This window comes from Balaenoptera borealis (assembly GCF_965194805.1).
Source record: "Balaenoptera borealis genome assembly, chromosome: 6".
NCBI lineage: Eukaryota > Metazoa > Chordata > Mammalia > Artiodactyla > Balaenopteridae > Balaenoptera > Balaenoptera borealis.
Genome location: NC_138863.1, coordinates 113780959 through 113803104, shown reverse-complemented (window position 1 = coordinate 113803104; position 22146 = coordinate 113780959). Strand labels below are relative to the sequence as shown.

At 39.2% G+C, this 22146-nt stretch overlaps 1 protein-coding gene across 2 annotated transcripts in view; it reads right to left on the bottom strand.

Annotated features, from left to right (window-relative positions):
- NCKAP5 (NCK associated protein 5) overlaps positions 1-22146 on the bottom strand; it is a 1102730-nt gene that overhangs the window by 1031995 nt on the left and 48589 nt on the right. Inside the window, exon 1 of one of the 2 annotated variants that reach the window (XM_082397783.1) lies at positions 13317-16428. The exons of the other annotated variant lie outside the window; for it this stretch is intronic. The gene's annotated coding sequence lies outside the window, so the exon portion shown is untranslated. Of the gene's footprint in view, positions 1-13316; positions 16429-22146 lie in introns of those variants that run through there. 2 annotated transcript variants of the gene reach the window in all.

Here is a 22146-nt window from a genome sequence, read left to right as displayed (position 1 = left end):
GTAAATCAATTTAAGATAATTTGGCAGGGCATGGGGGAATTAATTATTAAAGTACTTTGGATGGGTTGGCGAAAAATACATCTTACCCAATTTTCCAAACTCTCTATCTGAAATAGTAAATAGTATAATAATGTGCTTCCTAATTTGTTTTTACCATTTACCCAACTCTGTGGATTGTCTACTAAAGATGCAGAAGTGTTTCGTGTGTATATGACCCTTCTCCCTAATTCTCCAGAAGACCCAAAAACTAAAAATCTGTCTGCCCCAGTGTCTACAGTGTTCACTATTATAGAAGCTTCCGAATACAAGAATTTTTTAACTGGCTTATGATATACATCTGTTATGTACAACATTTACTTTTTTATGTGAGTGTAGGTATAACTATGGTATTCTGATGTGTGGCACCTAAAAAAAAGAGGGACTACAGAGAACTTGGTCACAATACAAATAACTCTTTTAAATTGTTTTTAAACATTTTTTCTGAATATGAAATTAATAGATATTACAAATAATTTGGTTACGGCTTTAATTCTTGTAAATATTTATTATAGATAACACTGTTAACATTTGATGCATTTCCTTCCAGTCTTTTCTCTCTGTAATTATTTTTTATTTAGCATCATTTAATTGACTATTTTTCAAAATTCCTGTTTTAAATTTCTATACAATATTTCATCTTATGGTTGTAACATTTTACTTCTTTGATTACAATGGTGAAGCTGCATTTTACTGATTATGGTATTAATATATGTGAATTAAAACCAAATACAGCAATACAAAAATGTACAATAAAGTAAAAATTATCTTCTCATTTTAGTGGAAGTGCTTTCAAACTTTTGTTTGTATGCAGACACATACATGTGGATAAAGACATATTTTTTAAAAATGAGTTTATAATACACACTTATTTTTAGCCTACATTTTCCACTTACTATCTCATAGGCATCATTCCTATCTACCAGATCTATATCAGTATTTAATGGCTGCATGGTGTTGCATTGTGTGGTTGTACTACAATTTATTTAACAATCACCTACCAATGGACTTTGGATTATTCAGTTTTCACTAGCGTAAGTGTTAGTGTAATAAATATCATGTACATAATCTTTGTAGACTTAGTGATTATTTAAGATAACATTTTTAGCAATGCATTGCTGAGTCAAAATTATGCTCTCTCCCACCCAAATTGCTCCTCTCCCCAAATTTGTCCTAATTACATTCCCACCGAGATAAATGAGAATGCCTGATTTCTACCTCTTCATCAATGAGGATGGTTTAATTGTTGCTAATAATAGTTAATGTAATAATATCTCATTATTTTCATTTGTATCCTGTTAATTTCTAATGAGATTGAACATCTGTTCAAATGCTTCTTGGTGATTTATACTTCTCCTTGGAAAACTGCATTTCATTTCCTTTAACCATTTTCTATTGGGATAGTAATCTTTTTCTTATTGATTTATAAGAGCTCTCACTAGTCCATAATTTATTTGACAATTCTATTGATGCGTAGTTGTTTTCTTCATTTTAGCATTAATATAGTAATGAATAGTTTTGTAAGTAGATATTTGTATGTATCACACATTATCTCCTTTGAACAGATTAAATTAAAACAGAATAGATTAAGGTAAAATAGAATTGATTAAAAGACTCTAACACATATTGCTAAAATGCTTTCCATAAAAGCCACACCAATTTACACTTCCACTATCAGATTATGAGATAGCTTACCTCATAGCAACCCATTTTATATCCAATTGGAGTAATAAAACAGGATGCAGAGAGATAAAGACATAAAAGAGCATGGCATACAAGTCACAGAGCGAGGAGACAGTCAATCCTGCTATGGTATTTCTGGAAGCCAGGACAGAAGAGGAGGATCTGAAAATTTTGGTAGAACAGAAATGGAGAGGCATGCAATCTTTATCTCCTTTAAAGTTTTCCCCAAAACTAGCTCCTTCATGATGCATTGAAAATGAATGACTGCTGCTAATTTAAGATTAAAAACCTGATCAATACATTTAACTTCTTACCTTCTCATATTCCACCAACTAAGTCTACTTATTGATACTGATTGTGCAAATATCTGCTTCTCTTAGAAATGCTAAATTCCAGTGAAACCAAGGAAACAAGAGTACCGCCCAAATGCTGGGCCATTTCCTGGTGATGATCTGAAAACAGTAACTCCTGAGACTAGGCCTGGATGACAAGAAGTAGTCATAGCCCTGGGTTTTGACAACCAAAGTAGTACAAATAGTACAAAGTAGTACAAATAGTACAAAGTAGTACAAAGTAGTACAAAGTAGTACAGAAGGGCGTTTCAGACAACAGCTTAAGCCACTGAAAACATGCAAATTTTACTCATTCAGTAAATAAACAAACCAAAAATCCGTGCAACACCAAACTCAAATCAATGCTATTTCAATAAACAAAAACTAAGCGGGTCCTTGGTTCTAAGGGCTTTTCCCAATGAACTGCAATCACACAGCCTGTCATAAGTTACAGCATGAGGAGGAATGGCAGTGGCATCAAGAATACAGACAGCACAGTACTGTCCGGTGCAGAGAGAGGATAAGGAATGTCTCATTAACGGTTCTGAAGTAACTTCAAGGTTTAAAAATCCTGTAATAACATTAAAGACCAACATCATCATCCAGTTAAGGCAATTAACAGCCTGTTTGTCTTCTTTCAAGCACAGGTGATCACACAAAAACTATCCTAACAAACCGCAGCCAGTTATACATGTATTTTTAGTTATATATTTTTTATATCAAAGCTCTGTTATATGTAAATTAAAAGTTCAGTTGTATGTTTTTCCATATATGATTCAACTGATTTTGGTTGTTCTTCCCAACTGCTACTAGTTATGGATCAAATCATAATCACCATTTTCTAATCCACAGCACCAAGCTTGCCACGTGATTGAGATTCTGCTATACAACATGAAAGTTCCTGCCAATGGTGTTATATTTGTCATTTGTTTTTAGTAAACATTTCAGACTCTGATTATTAATGGTACTGCTCTGCTGTGTCTCTTTCCATTTGATTCTTACTCTTATGAAATCTTACTCCTTCCTGAGATTTTTGACAACTTTGATGACTTCTAAATCATTTTATTAACTCAAGCCTCATTTGTAAGCTTACAGACACGTGCTTCTAAATGCTAATTGGCCGTTTCCACCTGAAGTCCCACAGAGAGCCCAGCCTCACGTACCCAAAGCCCAGCTTGCAAGACTCCTCCACTCCCATCAAAACCTGTTTCGTCTTTTTCCTCTTTAACATCACCAGCCCGAGTCACTGAAGCTCTAAAGGTCAGCTGGCCTCTCTTTCTCTTTTCTCTCCTCCCTCCTTTCCCTTCCACATCCATTTCTGCCAATCCAGCTTTTAGAATCTCCGTTGTATCTGTCACACACTCTCCATAGCTATGACACTGGACTGAGTCCTTCCCGGTTCCTGGTACGACCGCCGCTTTAGTTCAGCAACTGCAATCCCCAGACTCTTCTACTCACACGCGGACAGGACTGCCAACAGGCTGTTTCCGAAATGATAACATATAATCACATTACTGTTCTTCTTAAAGCTCTTACTGATTTCCCATAGCCAACAGTACAAAGTTGTTTTTGGACAAAGGTATATTTGTCAAAGTGGGAGAATAGAACATATTTAAGTTAGTGTTTGCTTGACTCATAATTTTAAAATAGTTAACTTCTGACATGTGGACCTCTATTTGCACTCTTCCCTCATGCTCAAAAATTGGTAAGGTGGATCCTACTCTGAGGTGTCCAATTACTCTGGTTTCTCCCCTTAGTATTTTTAAAAAATAACATATTTATTGAGATATAGTACTATACAATAAAATTATCTTTTTTTAAAGAGCACAATTGCATTTTTAGTATATTCATAAAGATGTGCAACCATCACCAATATCTAATTCCAGAACATTTTATTATCCCCAAAAGAAACACCATGCCAATTACCACTCTCCAATCTCCCTTTTTCCTAGCCCCTAACAACCACTAATCTACTTTCTGTCTCTATAGATTTGTCGATTTTGAACATTTCATATAAAAGGAATCATACAGCACATGGCCTTTTGTGTCTGTCTTCTTTCATTTAGCATAATGTTTTCAAGGTTCATCGATATTGTAGCATGCATCAGTATTTAATTCCTTTATATGGCTTGATAATATTCCATTGTATATATATACCACATTTTGTTTATCAGTTAACAGACATTTGGGTTCTTTCCACTTTTTGGTAATTATGCATAATGCTGCTAAGAACATTTGTGTACAAGTTTTTGTGTGGACATACGTTCAAGGTTCTCAGGTATACAGTATAACTAGGAGAGGAATTGCTGACTCATATGGGAACTGTATGTTTAGCATTTTGAGGAATTGCCAAATCTTTTCTAAAATGACTGTACCACTTTTCATTCCTACCAGCAATATATGAGAGTTCTTATTTCTCTACATCTTTGTCAGCATTTGTTATTGTTCATCTTTCTCATTATAGCCATCCTAATAGGGGCAAAATGGTATTTCACTTTCTTGTGATTTGCATTTTCCCAGTGACTAATGATGTTGAGCATATTTTCATGTGCTTTTCATGGCCATTTGTATATCTTGTTAGAAGAAATGACTTTGAATTTTTTCCCCCATTTTTTAAACAAATTATTTGTCTTCTTACGGTTGACAGTAAGAGTTCTTTACATATTCTAGTTGAATAATATGTTATTGTGTGGAATACAATTTCCTTATCAGATATACGATTTGCAAATTTTTTCTTTCATTGTGTGGGCTTTCTTTTCACTTTCTCTCAATGGTGTCCTTTGAAATACAAAAATTTAATTTGGATGAACTCTTTATTTTTTCTCTTGTCACTTTTGCTTTTGGTGTCATATCTGAGGAACATTTACCTAATCCAAAATCATGAAGATTTACTCCTGTGTTTTCTCCTAAGAGTTTTATAGTTTTAGCTCTTACATTTAGGTCTATGATCCATTTTGAATTAATATTTGCATTAGTTGTGAGGTAGAGTTCCAACTTTATTCTTTTACATGTGTATATCCACCTTTCACAGCACCATTTGTTGAAAAGACTATTATTTCTCCGCATTGAATTGTCTTGGCACCCTTGTCAAAAATCAATTGACCAAAAATGTAAGGGTTTATTTCTGAACTTTCAATTTAATTCCATTAATCTATATGTCTAGTCTTATACTAGTAACACACTTTTTTCTAGTACTGTTGCTTTCCAATAACTTTTGAAATCAAGAACTGTGAGTTACAACTTTGTTCTTTTTTAAGATTGTTTTGGCTTTCTTGTTCACTTTCATTTCCATATAAACCTTACTATCAGCTTGTCAACTTCTGAAAGAAAAAATAAAGGCATCTTGGATTTGGGTAACAATTGTTTTGAATTTCTAGATCAATATGGGGAGTATTGCCATCTAAAAAAATATTAAGTCTTTCAAGACATGAACATGGGATATCTTTTCATTTATTTTGGTCTTCTTTAATTTCATTCTGCAGTACTTAGTAGTTTTCAGTGTACAAGTCTTGCACTTCTTTTGTTAAATTTCTTTCTGAATATTTTCTTTTTGATGCTATCATAAGTTGAATCGCTTTTCTTAATTTCATTTTCAAATTGTTTATTGCTATTGTACAGACATACAATTGAATTTTGTATATTGATCTTATATCCTGTAACATTGCTGAATTCATTTATTAATTCTATTTTATAATGGAGTCTTTAGGATTTTCTATATACAAAATCATGTCACCAGCAAATATAGTTTTACTTCTTCATTTCAATCTGGGTGCCTTTGATTTCTTTTTCTTGTCTAATTGCTCTGACTAGAACTATAGTATGATATGAACAGAAATAATGAGAGGAGACCTCTTATCTTTTTCTTGATTTTAGGGGAAAAGGTCTTTCACTGTTAAGTATAATGTCAGCTTTAAGTTTTTGTAGATGCCCTTTATCAAGTAGAGGCAGTTCTATTCCTAGTTTGTTGAGAGTTTTTATCATTAAAATGTATTGGATATTGTCAAGTGCTTTTTATACATCTATTTTATACAACTATCACATAGTTTTTGTCCTTTATTCTATTAGTATGTTGTTGTGTTACATTGATTATTTTTTCATATGCATAACCAGTCTTGCATTCCTGGAATAAATCTCACTTAGACATGGTGTATAATCCTTTTTATATGTTATTGAATTTGATTTGTTAGTATTTTGTTGAGAATTATAATGTTCATATTCATAAGACATATTGAGCTGTAGTTTTTGTTTCTTGTTTTTTTAGTAACAGGATAATAATACTCTCCTCATAGACTGAGTTGGAAAGTGTTTCTTTCTCTTTTATTTTTTGAAAGAGCTTGTGAAAAATTAGTGGTAATTGTTCTTTTTAACGTTTGCTAGAATTCACCATGTAGCTATCTGGCCTGGGCTCTTCTTTGTGGTAAGTGTGTTGGTTACTAATTCAATCTTTTTACCTATTAAAGTCTACTCAGATTTTCTGTTTGTTTTTTTGAGTCAGTTCCAGTATTTTGTGTCTAAGAATTTGTCTATTTCATCTAGATTATCTAAAATAACAGTCTACTTGAATTAATATCTAGTTTGTCTCAATAGTACACAAAAAATTTTGCCCCTATAGAGCTACTCTCCTTCGTCCTTTTATTGTAATACACATTACATCTTTATATATTTTAAGCTCATCAACGTAGCTTTATGCTTATAGCTTGCAAGTGTCTTTTAAATCAGGTGGGAGGAAAAACAGGAGTTATAAAAAAAAATATGTGTAAACTGTCTTTTATGTTTTACCAGTACGCTTTATCTTTTTGAGTGTGGATTCAAGTTATTGTCTAGTTCTCTTTTATTACAGGCTGAAGGACTCCCTTTAGTAATTTATGGAAGGAAAGTCCTGTTAGTGATAAATTCTCTCAGTTTTTAATCTGGTAATGTCTTCATTTCTCCTTATTTTTGAAGAATAATTTTTCTGGATATAGAATTCTCAGTTGACAGTCTTTTTCTTTCAGTACTTTGAATATATCATCCCACTGCTTTCTGGCCTCCATAGTTTCTTATGAGAAATTGGCTATTAATATAAGTGAGACTCCCTTATACATAACAAGGCATTTTTCTCTTGCTGCTTTCAAGATTCTCTCTGTTTTTTGACAATCTGACTATAATATGTCTCAGAGTGAACCTCTGAGTTTATCCTACTTGGAATTCACTGAGATTCTTGGATATGTAAATTCCCATATTTCATCAAATAGGGAAAGTTTTCAGTCATTATTTCTTCAGATATTCTTTCTGTCCCTTTCTGTCTCTCCTTTCTTTCTCAGACACCCATTATGTGTATGTTGGTACATTTGATGGTGTCCCACAGGTCTCTGAGGTTCTGCTAATTTTTCTTCCTGTTTTCAGATTGAATAATCTCATTTGACCTATCTTCAAATTTTCTGATTCTTTCTTCTATCTACTTAAACCTGCTGTTGAACCCAGTAGTGAAACTTTTTAGTTATTGTACTTGTCAGCTCCAAAATTTCTATTTGGTGTCTTTTTATAATTTTTGTCTCTTTATTGATATTCTCTGTTTGGTGAGATATTGTTCTCATATTTTTTTTTGTTCCTTTAGAAATGATTTCCTTTAGTTCTTTGAACATATGTATGGTCACTGATTTAAAGTCTTTGTCTAGTAAGTCCCATATCTGGGCTTCCTCAAAGATAATTTCTATTGACTGCCTTTTCCCCCCTGTGAATAGAACATACTTTCCAGACTTTGCACGTCTTATAGTTTTTTTTGAAAAGTGGACATTTAAAAGAATATAACTCAGCAACTCTGGAAATCATCTCTCTCCCCCAACCATGGCTTGTTGTTGTTGCTGTAATTGTTCTTGCTATATGTTAGTGACTTCTCTAAGCTTATTCTGTAGAGTCTGTATTCTTTGTCATGTGTGGTTAGCTTAGTGGCCAGCTAATGGCTGGGCAGACTTTTTTTTTTACAATGCTCTCAACCAATAAGTTCCAGCCTTTGCTGAGGGGATTTCTGTGTATAGTGGGACACACCTTCAATTTGCCTGCTGTTTACAATTCTTCCTTAACTTTCACTCCCTGCTTGTGCAGAGTCTCAAGGTCAGCCATAGGTGAGAGATGGAAGATTTCTCAAGTCTTTCCTGAGAATGTGCACACCTCTGCACATGTGCATGACTTTTATATTTCCAGGAATATGTGAGAATTTCAAAGACCCAATGGATACCTCATTCCCCAGCTTTTTATTTAGAAATTTTTGATTATCATCCTGTTTGCCCCAACTCTTATTGCTGCCTCAGGCAGCTGCAGTGTTAAACAGTTGCCCTGACTGTTTTTGACGAGTGTCCCAGGAGAAAAGTTCTATGCACTGAGTGAGTGCTGAATCAGGTCAAATAAAGACAAGAGCTGCAAGTGGGAGTTCCCAAGCAGCTACCAGACAGGTCAAATCATGACAATTCTCTGGGAATAAGGCTCTCTGTAGAGCTCCAAACAGGTCTTTTCCTCTCCAGTGGCCACTAGGGTACTGTTATCACAACTATTGTGATGGCAAAACGGTTAGTTTTTAAGGTTTCCTCAGAGCTGCAAAAGGGTGAATAGGAACAGAGCAAGCTAAATGATACAAAGCACACTGTTCTTACTGAGATTCAGGGTTTTTTTGTTTTGGTTAGTTTTTTTTCCTGAATAAATGATCCTCAGATCGTCGTAAGCCTACGTTTAATTTCCTAACTTTGAAAAATGTTGATTTTGATGATTTTTGTCACTGTTCTCCCTGCTTTTATGGAAGAGTAGCTGTTCAGAGGTCTTTACTCCACCATTCCAGAAGGATTCCTCTTTCCCCTTAGCATTTTTATAGGCATCAGGGTCAGGCCTTCAAGTGGTTTATCTCATCATAGACATTGTTGTCAAGTAATCTTTGTTAGATATCCCACCCCTTGGCAGAGTGACTTCCTTCAGCAGTGTCTCTGAGTCCTTTAATATTTTGAATGTAAAAATAATTTTCAACTTATTGTCTGTTATCAAATGACAAGCACAATTATTACCAAACATCACGTGTTTAATAAAGATGATGTGAAGTAGAACTTCAATCAAACAGAAGACAAAGACTTGAAATTTTTTTTATCAGACATACACCATGAGGCTGGAAGCTTGTCCAGTTAGAAATATTCTACCCTCTAGGATTTTTGTCTTAAGAGCGATTTTTGATACCTTAATCACTGTATATGTAGTTCTCTCCTACCCCTTTTATATCGACATCTATAGACCCACAGATTCATTGCTGATATTCAGCAATGTTCAGCAATGATAACCAGGGACCCGTACTGATATCTCAGTCCTGATGACTGGATTTACCTTGCTGAGGCACAAAGTAGATAATGCAATAGGTTAACCAGCCACTAGGATGGAAACAAAACAGGGGAGTCTGAGGTGAAGAGACCACAAGCAGAAAGATAAATTATATGCAGGGTTATAACTAGAGGTAAAGGGTACAAACTTAAGTTTCAGAAGTCATGGGATAAAATCTGACTCTACCTCTCTGTGACTTGGGAAGTCACTTTTCCATTCAAAGCCTCTGTTTCCTCTCTGTAAATGGAAATAATGCCTACTTCATTGGGAATTTTTTGCAGATTAAATGAGCTAATGCATATATAGGACTTAGTGTAGCGTATGGCTCATAATAAGTCCTCAGTAAATGACATATTAGCTGGTAACAAGAATAATCCCAGCCCTGAGCAGACTAACTGCAGCTATTATACATGAACATGTTCCAACTTTGAAAAACAAGACATGTTTCAAAAGTGAGACTATCTCTTATGGGTAGCCTTCCATCTCCCACCAGAGACATTTCCCAGCCTGACTCATCTTCATGCATCTCCCTCAGGTGTGCCACCTGCTACCCTCCTATATAAATCACAGACTTCTAGGGGACACGTCATTCATTCATTCATGCATGCATTCTTATGATCAACATTTACTGGGCATGTTACACATATCAGGCATTAATTTAGCATGGGTGCAGGGTGATGAATGAGCAGAGAGGGTCCCAACCCTCATGGAGGTTACATTCCAACAGGGGACAGAGGCAGATTCTGGTGACTCCATTCCAGCATTAAAGACTAAAAATCCTAAGGTGGCATTTCCCTGATCCTCTCATAGCTCAAGTTCTACAGTGATTCAGATTTCACCTAGAAGACTGCCCTCCACTCAGTGGGATTTGAAAATCAGAGTGAAGATCATGAGGTAGATGCTATATTCCTGCTGTTCCTGCCAGAGGTTTGGGGTATTCTGCAATCTCTTTAGCAAAGATCCCAGTATCCTATCCCTAGCTTCATGTGTTCCAAGAAACAGAAATGCTCATTTTGGTGGAGGAGACGACTGCAGAGGTAGTGTGGTCCTGGAGTTAACAATGGTGGCATCAACTTCCTGAATCCTAGCTTTGTATAGTGACAGAGATGGAGTGGTCAATTCTGTTGTGCTGTTCTGAGCGTTGTCTCAGAAACTCTGTCTGCTCCCCGACTCGTACAAGATTTCATATGCCACCCAAAACCAATACGAAATCCCTTTCTGAACAAGCAGAAATGGGTTGTTACTGAATCCAGACCAATACAGGAAAACAAATAAGAGGAAGATAAGTAAATAAACAACACAAGCATTGATTGTCATAAGTGCTATAAAGGAAGAGTGATGTAAGATGAGGGACAATTTTTCAGATGGAGTGGTCAAAAGGTCTCCTTGACGAAGTGAACCAAAGCAGAGCCCTCGTGGAAAGAAGGAGCTAAGAGAAGATGTAGAAAGTTCCAGGTCCAGCAAACAGCAGTAGCACTGGCCCAAATGTGGAAACGAGTTTAACGCATCCAATCCTCAGAAAGAACAGCAGCATGATTGGAGATTTGGGACAAATGGCACAAGGCGAGGCTAGAAAATTTAGCAGGGATGACAGCTTCTCAAAGTGTGGCCTGGCACCGGTCTGCAAACTGTTGAGGATCCATGATAAGTACCAAATTTAAGTGTAAATGTTTAGAAATGTTGTGGCAATCTGGTATTACCACAACATTCAAGCAATTTTTTTTATCACATTTAATAAACTTATCAGTCCAAAACAGACTGGAAATAAAAAAAAAAAAAAAAAAAAAAACACCGATCTGTGAGATAGTTTCAGAAGCATTGTTTCCCATGTGTAGCCTTTCACACTGTTTCTGTAAAGGGCCAGATACTATTTCAGGCTTTGCAGAGCCATAGGGTCTCTGTTGCAAGTACTCAACTCTGCTGTGATAGCACAAAAGCAGCTGTGGACCATCTGTCAGCAAAGAGGTATGGCAGCATTCCAATAAAACTTTATTTATAAAAAATGGTGGCGATCAGATTTAGCCTGCAATGCCTAATTTGTCAACCCTGTTCTAGGCCACAGGAAGGAGACTGGGCTTGATTCTAAAGACAACAAAACCCACTTAACTGAGGGCTTCCTTCATTCTTGTCCCGTTCTCATCACTGCCTATGTGTGTGTAAAGTCTTTACCTCATTGACTCTAAATCAGAAAGAACTTTGAAGCTCCTCTCTAATTCAGTGCTCTCCTCGCAGCAACCTGACAGATGAAGTGTCTGCTTACGGGACTTGCGTTTACAGGCAGGGTCCATTTGACTCTTACCTGCATCCCCGAGGAATGATGATGACACCACTGACCTTGCATTAGCCTGGCGAGCAACCGACAGCCCCAAGAGGCCACAGTCTTCCATGCTCCAGGACCTGGTCCATCACAAGTAGGTTTCCATTGTCATCTGAGTCCTGAGGTCACCTCCAGGGCCCAATTTTCTGAGGTATACCATGCCATTTTTCTTCTGTAAAAAGTTACATATCTGTCCACAGGGACTCCTGTGGGCCCTGTCCATGGCCAGCTCGCTTGCTGTGTCTGAAATGGTTGTATTGGACAAGCAGCCAGCACATGTGTAGCCTCGTTTGCCTCTGGGCTCAGACACTGCCACGGGCAGGAAGGCCTTCTGTGTTCACATGTCTCCATTCATAGAGCGCCCACTTCATAAACCCACCTCAACACCCATACAGTAGAACGCCTTATCCTCTCTGCACACAGAACACAGACGACCGTGTGTGTGAGGACACAGAACCCCACAGCAGGTCTCTCACACGGAGGGCATAGCTCAGGCAGCTCTTTCTGAAATCTCTTTTATTTAAGATTTCTTTCGTTGACTCACGACAAACTTAACAGGTAAAACTTTGCTGTTGCAAGTTTCCTTAAAATATCCCTTCTGGACCTACCACCGTTCACCTTGGCAGTAGGTAGCCCAAAGAGTTTTGGAAAGTCTCAGCTTGGCAAAGCCTCAGAGCTACTGGCACATTAAAAATTAATAAAGAGCACTGAACTGAGTTCAGGACACTGCAAGGCGATCCTTCACCGTGAAATGTACAAGATTCTTTGTTTGGCAATGAACAAATCTGAAGCCAAAAAGGGCTGACCGTGACAAGCTAAGATCAGAAACAGTCAGGAACTTTGTGTGTCTTTCATTGACACACAAACGATGGGCAGGAATCAATACCCCTGCTCAGCCATGCTCTTCCTGAACATTCAGGAATTTAAGATGGGCCTCGGAGTCCAACCCACAGAACTGGGTATTTACCGAGCTTGCAGGACCACAGAGATAGGGCAACTGCAGCTGCCTCCTTCCAGTATAAGACAAGAGTGATTCACAACAAATTCCCAAGTTAGCAGCTTCTCCAAGGAGAGTCAAGATAAAGCAAGGCACTTCCAAACATTTTGGATTTGCTTGAGTGAAACAGAACGCTTGTGTCTAATTGAATATTAACCCAGGAGGAAGAAAACCCTTTTTGCATGCGTAGGTGAGGGGCTGGCGGCAGAATGGACCTGACAGCATTGATGATAAAACTAAAAACGAAACAAGCGTTACAGCACACCTGTTGGTTCAAAGGAGGAATCTATCGTATTTGTAATCAACCTCAGGACGCTTGGACGCAGGCAGCAAACACAGAGACAGAGCAGCAGAGGCAAACCTTGAAAAATGTATCCTGAATTCTGGAAAAGCAGACGTCACGTGCGCGCTGGGTGATGCCCTGTGTCTGTTTACACATTGCAATGCCCTCGAGCCCTCCAGAAGAATCACAGGCAAACCCTACACTCTGCAAATCAGAGGTCTGAAGCAGAGCGCTTACTTAGCATATTGGAAGCTCTCTCTCGCCTCCACACCGACAGAAACATTAGAGAAAAAAAAAAAAAAGAGAAGAGAGAAAAGAAAATTCTGTCCTTACCGAAAAGGCATAGCAGACAGGGACGGTGAACGTTTTCACTTTAGCCCACTCAGTGCTTTTCTCTTTCATTCGGTCAATGTTCTAAGGCTATTGAGGAGAGTTCCTGGGGTTTTCGGATCTTCCTTCAAGAGTTTTAATCACTGGCTTCCCCAGCCTGGGTTTAACAAACACCGCTGTGTTCTGTGTATGCAGCACCGCGTTGGGCAACCAGCCAACACAGAGTTTCAAAAGGCAAGGGGAGAAAACTGACACCCTAACAAACATGCTTCCCTCTTTTGTGTCTTTTAAGGTGGTGCTCAAAGTGTCATCTTTGATGCTGACAGGAGCTAAAGATAGCCTCTTTAAGGGACTTTCTCCACTGCCCCGCAATGCCTGGCTGGGCTGCCCGAGCTGGGTTCCCCAAAGTTTGTTTTCTGTCTCTCTGCCCTGAAGTTCTCTGCACAAACGCCCGGCGTGCCTCTCCACCAGCTGCACTTTAAATGTATTTTAATTGGCTGGAATGTCGAAAGAATCCATTTGGCAGTCGTTTACATGTGAAGCACGCCCAGGGCAGCTGAAAGAGGCCCCAGAAGCAGCCGATTACTTCATCAAAAGCTGCAGTTTGAATACCATTGACTCCTACATAACTACAGTGAACTCAATTCGATAGGCAAGAAGGAGTAATTAATAATTTGCTGAGAAAAAATTCTTCATTCATCTAAAAGCCAAAAATGCGAAGGGGAAAAAAAAAAATCCCTGCAGACACAACCATTCCTATGAAAGGCTTGATTGATAGCCCCCGGTTCTACTCTTCACAAACATTGACTTTGTATAGCATTACAGGAGGGGGCATGATGCATAATTTGGTTTGCCTGAGAAGTTAATTTAAGTAATTTTCCTTTTGAATGATCCCCTGAGATACATCGTTCTGTTACCTCTTTACGCATTAGCCATATGCTGCAGTAAATATTGCCAATACTTGTGGCATTTCCTCGTTTCTTTTATTTTTTTCTTGGTTGGTTGCAATAATTAGTTTGTGGCCTCCACTAAAGCCAGTCACAAATAAATCTGCTCTGAGTCAAAGTGGATAATCATCACCACCCAGAATCTATAAGCCAAAGTGAAGGTTAAAGCACTCTGAAAAACAAAAAAATAAAACTGTCAGTTTCAACAGATTCTAACATCAAGGGGGTAGGGGGAATATATAGATATATATGCATATATGCCTCAAAAATAACAAATAAACGGAATCATTTTCAAGTAGTTCTTTACCAATATTTTGCTCAGAAGCCTTTTCAATACCCTATGTGGATTGCGTTGACAGATTTAGAATCCCTGAGAAGTATATTTTGAAGAATCATCTCAAGTAATCCTGATTTTCATACCTCATTAAGAACCCCTGGTTTAGAGTCAGAGTATGTAGGAAGATCTTGGCACCCTGAGGGTGCCTCTTCATGGAAAATGTGAGCCAGAAAACATTGTCAAATTTGTTCTGCTGCCTTTTCCTCGTTTCAATAAAATTGTCTGGGGTCCCCAACAAGGCAGTACAAGAGAAAGAATGGTGTATGTAAGTTGCTTGGGTGCATTTGTCCAACAGCTCAGAGATGAAAACCAGCACCCTACGTGAACAGGCTTCTTTCCAGGAACAGGAGACTGGAAGACAGGATGAGTGTTGACTCCACAGACATCCAGCCTGTACAATTGCACGGAGCCCAGTGTTTAAAAGAGACCTGCGCTTGGATTAATCCTGTGCTGGCACCATCTTGAATTTCTTCACTTTTGAACCAGGAACAGTGTATTTTCATTTTGCCCTGGGCTCAGCAAATTATGTACCTGGTCCTGAGAAAGACAGCATAAATCTGACTCAACACACAGTCGAAGGTGAAAAGTGCTGGGAATATTATATTGAGGGTGTAGGTGACAACCCACTTTGGTCTTGCCCAATGTTCTATCTTAGGTTTTGAAGCAACTGCGAGGATTGAGGAGGGTGACCCAGGAAGAAGAATCTCTCCAGTAAACACAGGGCAGTGAGAGTGATCTGGGAGGTTCTAACTGGTTCGCCCTGAACTGATGGTTCACAGTTTGTTGTGTGATCACACTTCACTGTACTGGTTCAGAGAGATTTTATTTGTTTCCCATATAGTCAGCCCCTCCACTGTGTCATTCTATGGGCAGAAAACTCCATGTGTAGCCATCGTTTATTTTTTTATTTTTTTTGTCTGAGTTGGGTCTTCATTGCTGCACGTGGGCTTTCTCTAGTTGCGGCGAGCGGGGGCTACTCTTCGTTGTGGTGTGTGGGCTTCTCATTGTGGTGGCTTCTTTTGTTGCAGAGCACAGGCGCTAGAGCATGCGGGCTTCAGTAGATGTGGTGTGTGGGCTCAGTAGTTGTGGCTCATGGGCTCTAGAGTGCAGGCTCAGTAGTTGTGGCGCATGGGCTTAGTTGCTCCGCGGCATGTGGGATCCTCCTGGACCAGGGCTCGAATCCATGTCCCCTGCATTGGCAGGCGGATTCTTAACCGCTGAGCCACCAGGGAAGTCCTCCATCATCTATTTTTAAATTCTCCTGGAGCCTTTATTCATGGTTTGACAAAGTCAAATTCAGTGCCAAAGCCTCAAAGGCACTGCTGACCCACTGCCATGAGGCCAAATAGCTCACAAGTTACTAGAGATGTGAAATGAGTACCCACAGGTCACCTTCTGCCTCAAAGGTCTATTCCTCAAGACCAGCCTTTACACCTGGATTTTGGCCTGCTCTAACCTTAGCAAAAACCACACAAAAAGAATTTTTTTTCTAGAAAAGAAGTTGGTCTCAGATGTCAAATACTTAATATTACTGGTATCTTACATCGTGTTAGCTGTACTGCTAATGTGCTCTGACACTGGTACTTAACAAATAAAACAGATTAGTGTTGGAGAAATAGAATAGAATTTAGAGAGCAACTGGTCCAAACTATTATTTTTTTTAAAAAAGGATTATTGAGGCAAGAAACAATTAATGACTTCCCAGAAAGTCCATAAAACAATGTGTCTAAGTCATACACTTCCTTTTGCTATGCCTGTTCCTATGTTGGACCACCCAAGTGGTTCCCCATTCTCACTTGCCCACTGACTCCTAGATATTTTCCTGGATCTAGTCTGCCTCCAGATTTATCTCAAGTGCTCACATTCTAACTCCTTGCCTTCCTCTTATGAACCACTTTCATGCACTGACCATGCTGCGTCTATAAAGAAATCTGATCTCACGCAAGACACATGGCATAGTCATCATAGAACAGGGTCACCTAGGAATTTTTAGATCTCGTGACATAAATTCCTCTCTGCCATTTATAGAGCTTTAGTATGTATCCTGATAATCTTACTACTAGAGGCAGGTTTGAGAAGCTCAGTGTCCAAGGAATAGCAAAGCAAATCTGTTTGAACTCCTTTCCAGAGTTTGTCAGCTCCTGCTGCCCTTCTTTATCCACACTCTGAGGTATAGCCTTCAAGGTCAGAGATCCCTTGGACTACAGCTGATCTTTATGGAGCCATGTAGAGCCTATGTTGGGACATGGACACAAAGCAAGAAACTATGTTTTGGGAATGCAGAACAATTATTAGAATGATCTGGTAGGTTGTGGAGGTCATAGAAAAGTCAAGGGTCAGAGCCAGGAAGGCAAAGTGAAAGGTTCTCTGCAGGAAGAGGAAGGTCTTGGTGCTACAGAGAAACAAACCACATGTGTGATGCGTCACTTTACAGGCGCTGGCCCTGAATGGGACTCAATTTCCTCATGTGTCCATGGGTAGCATGACACAGCTCTACTAACTACACTCGCCACCCAGATTAACATTAGAATGTCCACGCTCTTCCCATTCATCAATTATAGAGGCATTGGAGCCACTGAAGCTTGGAAAGTACTCAGGGCCCACATGACAAGCCTAGGTCAAATGGGCAGTGAGTCAGAATCCAAGAACACGGATGGAGCACTTAGGTCCACATTTCTGGCAAACCAGAAAACTCACACAAGGCAGATGGCCAAATGGTTGAAAAACCAATCAAAGCTCAGGTCCCTTGGTTCATCAGGAAATAAAGGGGCAAATCAAGGCAAACAGCAAGTGGATTAAGATACTGCTGTTTAAAAGATGCTCAAAAGGGGCTTCCACATGCAAAGCAGGAACTTGGTCTGAAACATGGCCAGCCTATGGCTTGGGGATGTTATTCACTGGGAGTGAAAACCCAGAAGTAAAGGGCAGAACAAAACATTCAGTCTGTTTAATTCAATCCCATCATCATTGATGGAGTCCAGGCTGAGTGTGAGGTTCTCCTCAGGATCACAAGGCTGGGGGGAAACAGTCCTGGCATGGGGTGGTAGTAGGGATGCTATAATGACATGCCACAGACTGGGGGGCTTAAATAATAGAAATTTATTTTCGCACAGTTTGGGAAGCTAGAAGTCCAAGATCAAGGTGTCGGCAGGGTTGGTTTCTTCTGAGACGCCCCCTCTCCTTGGCTTGCAGATGGCTGTCTTCTCCCTGTGCCTTCACATGGTGTTTCCTCTGTACGTATCTGTATTCTAATCTCCTCTTCTTATAAGGACACAAGTCATACTGGATTAGGGCTCACTCTAATTGCCTCGTTTTCACTTAATCACCTCTTTGAAAACTCTATACCTAACTACAGTCACCGGCTGAGGTAGAAGGGATTAAGACTTCAATATATAAATTTGGGGGGCACAATTCAGCCCAGAACAGGTGTTTTCCAGACTATCTCAGGACTAGCCATTGTTTGTTTCTCCTACTATGCAACCCACTCTGCTAAGTGCTTTGAAGGCCATTTCTTATTTACTCACAAACCACCTTACTATCACCTATTAGCAGATGGGAAAATTCAAGTTAGAGAGACTAAGAAATTTGTTGGAGGACACCAAGAAGAGACAATATGATTCTAGAGCCCAAGCTCTTAACCTGACACCAAGCTGTCTTTCCAGAAACCAGGCTTCTTAATATACTCAATTAACGTGATTCCAAAACACCAGGTGCCCAGAATCTGTATCTCATACTCCATGAGCTCCTGTAGCTTGGCTATCGTAGGTCAAATTTATCAAGCATTTTTTTGAGCATCTACTGAACAGACCGAACTTCATTGCTTGCTGGCAATTTTGCTGAAGAGATCAGAGTAGTCTTAGGGGTGAGGTAAATTGATCATTAAGTTTTGGAGAAAGACCAGACCTAGAGACCGGGGCGAATGACACTCTGTTGGGGAGTGTCCCATGGCTGGGAAGGGAGGCTGAAGGCTGCTGGGCCAGGCTTAGGTTGATGTTCAGGCTTCAGGAGCCATATCTCAGGCCCTGAAAGTGACGATTACCCCAGAAGCTATCACTTAAAAGCACACAAGCAGCCCCAGGCAAACTGAAAATTGTATATGAGGAAGAAAGAGAAGGGAGGGAGGAAAAAAAAGAAGGAAAGGAGGGGAAAAGGAGGACAGGAAGGAGAAAAACAAGGTAGGAAACATTTGACCAGCACCTGCTAGGTGGCAGGTATTATGCTAAATACAACTCCCATTGCCTCACAAAATGCTATCGGATAAATAGTATTTATCTTCATTTTACAGATTCATGAACTGAAGCTCAAATGTGTTAAAACTTTTGCTCACATTGTCACCGCCCCAAATCAGCAAAGCCAAGATGTAAACCCAGCTTTCTTTATGCTTTCCTGAAACCACCCTCCCTGCCAACTCTAAGCAAAACAATAAGCAAGCAGGAAGCTCAAGCTGGTTGAGGCAGTGCCTCTAATGGGGCCTCCTTATCCCCACAAGTCTGGTGCATAAGGGCATCAAAGCTCCTGGGTGTGAAGCCACGACATTGATTTGAGTAGCTAGACTGCTGGTGAGGTGAAGTCAGAAAGGTCAGAAGGGCCGTCTGCTGATGGGCAGGGCTAGCACAGGGCCAGCTCTCTGATAACAAAATAGATGGGGTCTATTGATGGGATTCACTTATTTTATGCAAATGATTCCGCTCCGGGTATTTATTCCTTTGTTGAATGGGGGTTTGCCTTGGGAAAATAGATTGGCTCTCACCACTAGCGAAAATAAATCTTGCTGGCCATTCAGACACCAGACTCCAGATTCAGAGCTGGAGGAGACAACCTTTGAGCTGTTGGGCACCAGGGAATTCAGATGTTGTTTATCCAGGGAAGAGATACGATTTATAGCGGGGAGGGAGAGACAGTGAGGGAGGAGAGAGAAATACGCTGAATTGTATTTGTCTTCACTGACTGTCCCATTAAAGCACTAATATTGAAAGAATTGTCAGAAGAGGAGGGGTGATCCAACAATCCACCAGTATTTTGGTAAGCCACAGACGCTGGACCATATATGACGGTGGGTATTGCAAACAAATATATAATGTCAATTTCCATTTTATCTTGCCCATTGAAGAATTCATCAGAGTAGTGACTGGGAAGTAAAATCATTGCTGTGGGGGTCTAGAAAGGCATTTTGGGGGGTAATATTTGTCACGTGTAGGATCACAATGAGATCTTGTATCTTTCAGGGTTTCATTGACTGACTATAAGAGAAGGCAATTCAATAGCGTGTTTGAGAGCCAATCCACCCATAGTGCTTTCTATGTAACAGGTCTCATTCCAAGTATTGGGTTGCCCAAAAAGTTCATTCGGGATTTTCCATACCGCCTTATGGAAAAAAGCCAAACGAACTTTTGGGCCAACCCAATATGTACTATTCTCCCGTAGTATAGTTCTGCAGAGGGAGACGCCATCGTTGCTCCCACGTCACAGGTGGAAGAACTGAGACACAGTTGTCTTCACTTGAAATGATGGAAGCGGGGAAGCTGTGATTTGAGCAAGGCAATCTCATTCCTAAACCACTGCCCATCCTGCCCCTCCTGGCGGCCTTTAGGGGTAGAGCAGTGTGCACAGAGCCCCGCTTCATCTGGCCTCACTTTATTGCCCTGCCTGGTCTTCTCCTACTTTCTTCAACAGTCAGGGGTGTCTTTTTCCACATCCCCCCACGTAGGTCTATACAGATGCCCGGTTTTATAGTTTTAAATTTTGCTTTTGTTTTTATTTTGCCCAGAAAGACATTTTCCTATAGCATGCTGTGCAAACTGACATTTTTCTGCCAAGGCTCAGTACCTTCAAAAACAAACTGGTGTTTGTTGTCTTGGAATTATCGATTTTCTCATGGGTATTTGTTGCCTAAGGAATTTACCTTGGCTATTCACTATCATGTTAATCCTCCCCCGAGACCAGGGTTTAGGTGAAGGAAAAGGATAGACCTGGAGGTGGCCACACAGGGAGGAGGAGGAGAGAAGGGAAGGATTCTGGACCTCAGCTTCTCTCAAGCCTTGTTTCCAGGTTGACCAGATGCCCAAACCCATCTCTGCATTACATATTTCTTTCTTATAAAAAGAAACTCCTCCTATTCAGGTAGAAGCAACAGGTCCCCCTGGAAAGATGGCAGTCCTCACAGTTAGACTCATCTAAGGTCAACCTCTGCTCTGCCATTGACTACCTGTGTGACCTTGGGTAGGTGACTTAACCTCTCTGAGTCTCAGAGTCTTCATCTCAAAGGAGGGATGACAATATGACTTTGTAAGGACTACATAGACCATAAAATGTGAAAATGTCCAGTTTATCAGTGGACCCTAATTCATGTTAATTCCTCTTCTCGTCCATTGTCATACCTGGGCTAAAGCTACTAACATGAAGACAACCGCGGCATTCTTACTCACAAACCTCAAGTACTCTGGACTTAAAGATATTATAATCATGCATTAAGGCTGCTAATGACATTAGCTGCATAAGCAAAATCAGTTGCTAAGAAAGGCCTTGTAATGGTAAATACCTGTAATGGTAAATAACATCATTGAATTGTTCTATAGGACTTCCAAACTGAGTGTTACTGAATTCCAATCATATTTGGAAGAAACCAGAAAACACATGGGCTCACAAATCAGTTTGCTCACCAGACTTAACCAGTGTGATAAACCTTTAAAATGACTTAATGATAAGGGCACCTATAATTACTTAATAGCCTTAAGAATCATTTCAAGGAGAAATTATATCCTATGTTTTAAAAAGCAGCAAAAAACAATAACTTTTATAAGTATGGTTGTGCTTGAAAAAGTTAATCTTTCACAGTCACTGTATTTAAAGAGCATTTTTCTTACCCTCCCCATTGCCATTCTTCAACATCTTCCCTCCGTTCTATTTTTGTCCTTTTTTCATTAAATTATAGGAAAGGCATTTAAGGAAAGAAGACAGGGAAATGTCATCAAAAAAAATTTTAATACAAGCTCAGTAAAGCTAGAGCTAATTTTTTACTACACAAATATGCAAAGTTTAGGAAATGGGTTTCACATCCAGCAAAGATGTATAGAAGAGCTCAATAATGTAATTATTTATTACTTATTCATGTGTTTTAACTCAAAAAAATAGCTTAACCATGTAAGAAAAGAAGGTAAAATTTATAATAGCAATCAAGTAGAGAGATCTGGCAAGATGTGTGCAAAATCGTGATATATGGGAACACAAAAACTTTCAAAGATGAAATCAATAAATGAACAAAAGAGAAGTCATTTACTTCAAAGCTTAAGATCAAAATAGTGCAAAAGTAATTAGAGGATATTCTTCTAGGGTTGAGTTCCTTTATTGTTCGCCTTTAGAAGAACACTGACAAAATACACATTCTGATTTTATATTGATAGACACCTTGATAATGAACAATGGGGAGATAAAAAATATAAAGCTTTTGTCGCAAACATTGTAAAGTTCCTGGTTCAGTTAAACTGTGTAAAAATTATATTCATTTAGGGAAAAAAAAAAGCAAGATTGAAATATTAAAGTACCTGTGCTC